The sequence below is a fragment of the Arachis hypogaea genome, chromosome 13 (genome assembly GCF_003086295.3).
Source record: "Arachis hypogaea cultivar Tifrunner chromosome 13, arahy.Tifrunner.gnm2.J5K5, whole genome shotgun sequence".
Taxonomy (NCBI): domain Eukaryota; kingdom Viridiplantae; phylum Streptophyta; class Magnoliopsida; order Fabales; family Fabaceae; genus Arachis; species Arachis hypogaea.
In genome coordinates this window covers 46565826-46574007 of record NC_092048.1, presented here as the reverse complement: position 1 = coordinate 46574007, position 8182 = coordinate 46565826, and the positions used below count along the sequence as shown (strand labels likewise).

The 8182-nt window shown below is 41.3% G+C and overlaps 1 non-coding gene across 1 annotated transcript; it reads right to left on the bottom strand.

Moving 5' to 3' along the window:
- Positions 1 to 3878: 3878 nt before the first annotated feature.
- Positions 3879 to 3982, bottom strand: LOC112738788 (small nucleolar RNA R71). Its single transcript, XR_003169737.1, has one exon. It is a non-coding gene; the product is annotated as a small nucleolar RNA R71 (small nucleolar RNA).
- Between the last annotated feature and the right edge of the window lie 4200 nt (positions 3983 to 8182).

Sequence of the window (8182 nt, the reverse complement as noted above, 5' to 3'; positions counted from 1 at the left end):
GTGGGCAGCAGAGAATGCCCAATGAAGTCCAGCCATCCTCTGGCGACTGGTTTGAGATCTTCTCTTTTGAGTTGATTTGGGACACCCTTCGTGCTGGTGGTCCACCTGGCTCCAGGGATATATATATATCCTCTAGAATCTTATCCAGGCCCTTGTTTGTTCTCATCATTCTCCTATTGAAGGAGTCTGGATCATCTTTCAGCTGAGGTAGCTTTAAGATCTCCCTGATCTTGTCAGGGTGGGTATGAACAATCTTTCCTCTGACCAAGGTCCGATAGTCATAGAGAGCAAATCCAGATAGTCTTTGCTTGTCTGTTTGCCACATATTAGCATAGAACTCTTGGACCATATTCCTTCCCACTTTCATTTCAGGATTAGCTAGGATCTCCCAGTTCCTGATTTGAATTTGCTTCTGGATCTCCGGATATTCGTCTTCTTTCAGATCGAATCTAACTTCCGGGATCACTGATCTTAGACCCATTATTTTGTAATAATGGTCTGAATGTTCTTTAGTTAAGAACTTCCCTTGATTCCAAAGTGGTTTTGGAACACTCTCTTTCTTGCCTCTTGGAGTGGGTTGTTTTCCTTTAGGAGCCATGATCTTAGTGGGTATGGTTGATGCCAAGGCATCTTAGGCTAGTTTCACTAGCATTTTTCTATTATTTTTAGTTGTTTTATGCATTTTCTTGAGCCTTAAGTAATCATTTGGGCCAAATAGTCATGCTTGTCTTAAATCATTCAAACATGAAGATTTTGATGCAAATTCCATGAGTTTTTAGTTATATTCCTTGAATGCTATGAATGAAAGATTTCTCATGAAATTTTGCAAGACTTTGATGCAGTGGTTTGGATGATTTCAGGGAAGAAGAGGCTAGGCAAGGAAGCAAGAAAATCAATAAAGGAAGCTTGAATATCACATGTGGAGTTTAAGTTCCAGTTTAAGCTTAAACTGGAGCTTAAACGCCAAAACCATGAGAGCTAAGGAAATGCTGAAAATGGCGTTTAACCTCCAGTTTAACCTTAAACTGGAAGTTAAACGCCAGAATTAGAAATGCACCAGGGAGCATTTCCACGTTTAAGCTCCAGTTTAACCTTAAACTGGAGCTTAAACGTGTTTGACTATTTTTTCTCCTCCAGGGTTGCTTTCTCATTTCCACGTTTAAGCTTCAGTTTAACCTTAAACTGAAGCTTAAACGTGCTCGAGCTTGTGCCTCCAGGGAGTGCCAGCGTTTAAGCTCCAGTTTAAGCTTAAACTGGAGCTTAAACGTGTTATATGGAACAGCTTGACCATGCCTTCTTCAAACATAAATAACTTGAGCTACAAAACTCCAAATGAGGTGATTCAAAATGCATTGGAAAGAAGACATCTAGAGCTTTCTAAGCATATATGGCATGCATGGTGGATACTAAAAATTGAGGGAGAAAACAGCCCCGTAATGTGCATAGAAGAGCATAGTACCAACATGCAATCAGGCCAGCTGACCTCTTCACCTTCCATGGAGTATAACTCGAGTTGTAGAACTCCAAATGATGCGCTTCCAGTTGCATTGGAAAGTAGACATCCAGAGCTTTCCAACGATGTATAGAAGTATGGGGTGGACAATGCAACTGAGCTCCCAAAATTGGCATTTTCGAGCACGTTTAAGTGACTTAAACGTTGGCTTAAACGCTGTCAAACCAACCAGCAACCTTGTCACCTTCAATCAAGCATAACTTGAGCTATAGAGATCCAATTGAGGTGCTTCCAGTTGCGTTAGAAAGCTAACATCCATAGCTTTCCAACGAAGTATAAGAGTCTATATTTGGCATCAAATGGGCAAGGTTGACAAGAGAACAAAGTGACGACTCAAGAAAGGGGGGTGCAACGTTTGAGTGTAGTTTAATGGATCATTATCCTTTTTGGATCAATTATGTCACTCTACCCTTCAAGCAAGCAAGGCCCATCAACAACACCAAATCAAGGCCACAAGAATCATCTAGAATAGTTTATTTTCATTTGATTGTAATTTGCTTTGAATTTCATTTTCATTTTGTAATTTAGGGAGCCTATTTAAAGGCCTTAGTTTCTGCATTTGAGACACGGGGGGATTGAGGGGGAATCCAGCCCCTGAGGGGGAAGTTTAGACACACGGAGAACTTTGGATCATTTTCTTTTAGTTTTGTAATTGAATTCAGAGCTATGACTCACTAAACCCCCTTTCATTGGGTTAGGGAGCTCTATTGTAATTCAATGAATCAATAATAGTTTTATCTTCTTCTTCAATCTTTTCTCTTGAATTTTGTTAGAAAGCTTCTCGATCTAATTCCATTGGGTAGTTGTCTTGGGAAAGAAACTACCCATAATTGGAATCCTTCGGAACCTTGGGAAAGGAATGGAGGATTCATGCTAGAGAAGCTTTCTCACAGTGAATTGGATTGGGGTTTGGATGGATATTGTGACATGTAATCCTACCAAATTGTGGTTCATGAAACTGTGTGGTATAATCAGTGATCGAGCATCATCTCTTCTTATGAACATTTAAACCAAGGGATTGGGAATTTGTTTGTTTTTAGAGAGAATTGGTGAGCCAAGGGATTGGGATCCAATCATATAAGATTGCCAAGCAAAATTCAATGAATGCATTGGTTGAGGAAGGGATAAAAGTTGTTTTGATTCGGAGATCTCAATATCTCCTAATACCCAATGAACTCCCCATTTCTGATTTACCACTTTCTCTTTACATTCTGCAATTAAATTCATGCAATCACCCCCATCCCTTTTAATTTCAGCAATTTAGCTTCTCGCTCTTTAATTCATGCAATTTTACATTCCGCAATTCTCATCTAAATCTTGATTCCGCTCAACTAGAACATACTTCTAATCCGAATTGCTCACTCAACCAATCCTTGTGGGATTCGACCTCACTCTATTGTGAGTTTTTACTTGACGATAACCGGTGCACTTGCCGGAAGGAATTTTGCCGATCGTGCAATTTCCTAAATCGTAGCATAACAAGTTTATGCGCATCCAGTTTATGGCGCCGTTGCCGGGGATTGGTTTTCGATTGACAATTCTCCAATTGGAGGTTAACTAGATTGAGCAATTTTTTTTTGCTTTGTTCATTCAGTTCAAGTTACTTGTTGAATTTTAATTTCTGCACTCTGTTACATGCTTTCTTTCTTTATGCCTTTAAATTCAAGCAACTAACTCACTGACTCACTAACTATTTGAATTAATTCCTCAACTGCTCTAACCATACTCTTCCATTAACCAAGAGTATTTTACTTGTTTGTTGCCTGTGCTGTGTTCTTGTATGACAGGTAGGAGAGGAGAGACATCAACTCCTCCATATACCGAACCAGAGAGGACCCTTCATAGACTTAGAAGGGAAGCAAGAGGGAAGAGAGTACTGGGAGAAGAAGAATCTGAAGGAGAATCTGAGGACAATTTTGAGGAAGCTCTAGATCTCAACATGGAAAGAGAAGTTCATAACCATGGGAGAGCTGATGGAAACAATGCCATTCCCGAGAGGAGGGTTCTTGGTTCATACATAAACCCAACATCTGAGAATTGTGGTAGCAGCATTCAGAAACCACCCATTCAGGCCAACAATTTTGAGCTCAAACCACAGCTAATATCACTTGTGGAGAATCATTGTTCATTTGGTGGGAGTGCTAATGAAGACCCAAACCAACATCTCACAAAATTCCTGAGAATTTGCGACACTGTGAAGTCTAATGGAGTCCAGGAAGATGCCTATAAACTGCTTTTGTTCCCATTTTCACTTAGGGACAAGGCAGCTAAGTGGCTGGAATCATTCCCAAGGGGGAGCCTAACAACATGGGACGAGGTGGAAAGCAAGTTTCTGGCACGTTTCTACCCCCCACAAAAGGTCAATAGGCTTCGATCTGAGGTTCAGACTTTTAGACAACAAGATGGTGAAACTCTCTACGAGGCATGGGAGAGGTTCAAGGATTTGACAAGGAAATGCCCACCAGACATGTTCCATGACTGGGTGCAATTGCACATTTTCTATGATGGACTTTTTTATGAATCAAGGAAGGCTGTAGACCATTTATCAGGAGGTTCATTGAACAGGAAAAAGACTGTGGAAGAAGCCATTGAAGTGATTGAGACAGTGGCTGAGAATGAGTACTATTATGCATCAGAGAGACACAACACTAAGGGAGTCATGGAGCTGAACCATGTTGATACAATTCTAGCCCAAAACAAGGTGTTTGCCAAGCAACTAGCAGAGCTCACCAGGAAATTAGAAACAAAGCAAGTGGCTGCAATACACACACAAGATCAAGAGGAAGCAAGCACTGAAGGAGGTGATTGGGAAGAGGCCAATTATGTAGGAAATCAACAAAGGCAACCATATGATCCACATTCCAACACTTACAACCCAGGCTGGAAAAACCACCCAAACTTTGAGTGGGGAAACCAGCAAAACCAACATAACAAGTCCACATACCAAAACTCCAACCAAAGATCATATCAAGCCACACAAAACACTTACTCCCAACCATCATATCATGGCCAAAATAGTCAACCTACCCAACCTAATCCGAACCAACAATTTCAAGATCAATTGAACAGGATAGAAGGAATGCTTGCAACCATGGGTCAAGACATAACCGAATTGAAAGCCTTTAAGGAAGAAGTAATTTCCAACTTGCAAAACCAAGGAGCTGCCATCCAGAAGCTAGAAAATCAAATTGGGTATTTGTATAAGCAAACCCCTGGGCCAAGCGTTTCTCATGCTGCCAAGGCTATTGCAAGGGAAGAATGTAAGGCCATAACCCTCAGAAGTGGAAAGGAGCTAAAGGAGATCTCAAGGGAAACCACAGAGGATGAAGCAAAGGAAAATGTGAGAGACAAGGAACAGGGACAATCTTTTACACCGTCTGCAACAAAAGAAAAAGAAAAAGAGGTCCTGAAGCCGTATACACCCAAAGCACCATATCCTCAACGTTTGATGAAAAGTGAAAAGGATGGCCAATTCTCCAGATTTTTGGAGATTTTCAGGAAGCTTCAAATCAACATTCTGTTTGCTGAGGCAATAGAGCAAATGCCACTCTATGCAAAATTCTTAAAGGAATTAATGACCAAAAAGAGAAGCTGGAGAAATGAGGAAACTGTGTTGTTGACTGAAGAATGCAGTGCCATCATTCAACACAAATTGCCTCAGAAACTGAAGGATCCAGGCAGTTTTCAAATCCCCTGCATCATAGGAGAAGTCATGGTGGAGAAGGCCTTGTGTGACTTAGGGGCCAGTATCAATTTGATGTCTCTAACAATGATGAGAAGAATGAAGATTGAGGAAGCCAAACCAACAAGAATGGCCCTCCAATTGGCAGATCGAACTTTTAAATTCCCTCATGGGATAGTTGAGGATTTGTTGGTAAAAGTGGGAAATTTCATATTCCCTGCCGATTTTGTGGTGTTAGATATGGAGGAAGAAGCCGAAGCTTCAATAATTCTGGGAAGACCCTTCCTGGCTACTGCTGGAGCCATCATAGATGTCCAAAAGGGTGAGCTCACTCTTAGACTGCATGATGAGCAATTGGTGTTTAACGTATTCAAGGCAATGAGCTATCCATCAGAATCACTAAAGGAATGCATGAGGGTGGATGTAGTGGACATTGCAGTACAAGAAACCTTTGAGGAAACAACAAAGGAAGTGGCAGAGGAGGAGTTCACCAAGGATATTGAAGATAGTGACATCAAGGCTGCTGAAACAACCATGCCAAGCATGCCAGAGAGAGTGAAAGAAGAGAAGGAAGCACCAAAGCCTGAGCTCAAAGCATTGCCCCCTAATCTCAAGTATGCATACTTGGGTAGTAATGAGAGCCATCCTGTTATCATTAGCTCTGCCCTGAGCCAAGAACAGGAAGAAAAATTGATCAATGTGCTACAAACTCATCAAGACGCCATTGGATGGACCCTAGCTGATTTGAAGGGGATAAGTTCATCCATATGCATGCATAAAATCTTGTTAGAAGAGGATGCTAGACCCTACATTCAAGCTCAGAGAAGATTGAATCCCGTCATGAAAGAAGTGGTACAAAAGGAGGTCATGAAGTTATGGCAGGCAGGGGTAATATACCCCATTTCTGATAGCCCATGGGTTAGTCCCATCCATGTAGTGCCCAAGAAAGGGGGCATAACTGTGGTGCCAAATGAGAGGAACGAACTCATACCCACAAGAACTGTCACTGGGTGGAGGATGTGCATAGACTACAGAAAGCTCAATGAAGCCACCAGAAAAGATCATTTCCCACTTCCATTCATGGATCAGATGCTTGAAAGGCTTGCAGGACATGCTTACTATTGCTTTCTGGATGGATACTCAGGCTATAATCAGATAGTAGTTGATCCTAGAGATCAAGAGAAAACATCATTTGTTTGTCCATATGGAGTTTTCGCTTATAGACGCATGCCCTTTGGATTGTGCAATGCACCTGCCACTTTCCAAAGATGCATGCTGTCCATCTTTTCGGACATGATTGAAAAATTTATTGAGGTTTTCATGGATGATTTTTCTGTGTTTGGAGATTCTTTTCCTAGCTGCCTACACCACCTTGCCTTGGTGCTTAAGAGATGCCAAGAGACCAACCTAGTATTAAACTGGGAAAAGTGTCATTTCATGGTCACAGAAGGAATAGTCCTTGGCCACAAAATCTCGAATAGAGGCATTGAGGTGGACAGAGCTAAGGTGGAACTCATTGAAAAATTACCTCCACCAAGTAATGTCAAGGCAATTAGGAGTTTTTTGGGACACGCTGGCTTTTACAGAAGGTTTATTAGAGACTTTTCTAAAATAGCCAAACCTTTGAGTAACTTGCTTGTCTCTGATACACCCTTTGTATTTGATAAAAATTGCATGCTAGCCTATGAACTTTTGAAGCAAAAACTTTCCTCTGCACCTATCATTGCCCCACCTGATTGGAACTTACCTTTTGAACTGATGTGTGATGCATCAAACCTTGCTGTTGGGGCAGTGTTACGACAAAGGAAAGACAATTTGGTACATGTGATTTATTATGCCAGTAAGGTCTTGAATGATAACCAAAGGAATTACACAACCACTGAAAAAGAACTCTTGGCAATAGTCTTTGCATTTGACAAATTTAGATCCTATCTCATTGGATCTAAAGTCACTGTCTTCACTGATCATTCAGCTTTAAAATACTTACTTGCTAAACAAGAATCCAAACCAAGACTTATTAGATGGGTTCTTTTGTTGCAGGAATTTGACATTGAAATCAAAGACAAGAAGGGTGTAGAGAACAAGGTGGCAGACCATTTATCAAGGATACCATGTGAAGAAGGAAGCGCACAAAGCACACATATAAATGAGTGCTTTCCTGATGAACAACTCATGGTAATTCACAAAGCACCCTGGTTTGCAGACATAGCGAACTTCAAGGCCACTGGGAGTTTGCCGTTGGAATTTAACAAGCATCAAAGGAAGAAATTGGTAAATGATGCCAAATACTTCATCTGGGACGAACTATACTTGTTCAAAAAATGTTCGGATGGCATACTCAGAAGATGCATATCAGAGGAAGAAGGAAGGGAAGTCTTATGGGACTGCCATGGCTCCACTTATGGAGGACATTTTGCAGGAGAAAGAACAGCAGCTAAGGTGTTGCAGTGTGGTTTTTATTGGCCCACTATCTTCAAAGATGCAAAGGAACTAGTGAAGCACTGCCATGAATGCCAGAAAGCGGGGAACCTGCCAAGAAGAAATGAAATGCCACAACAATTCATTCTGGAACTTGAATTGTTTGATGTATGGGGGATAGATTTCATGGGACCCTTTCCCACCTCATACTCAAATAATTACATCCTTGTGGCAGTAGACTATGTCTCCAAATGGGTTGAAGCAATAGCAACTCCAACCAATGATAACAAGGTAGTCATGAACTTCCTCAGAAAACACATTTTTTGCCGTTTTGGGGTTCCAAGAACAATCATCAGTGATGGAGGAAGCCACTTCTGCAACAAACCATTAGAGGCATTGCTTCTAAAATATGGAGTCAAACACAAGGTAGCCACACCATACCATCCACAGACAAGTGGGCAAGCCGAAATATCTAATAGGGAACTCAAAAGAATCCTGGAGAAGACTGTGGGAACTTCAAGGAAGGACTGGTCGATTAAGCTAGATGATGCTCTGTGGGCATATAGGAC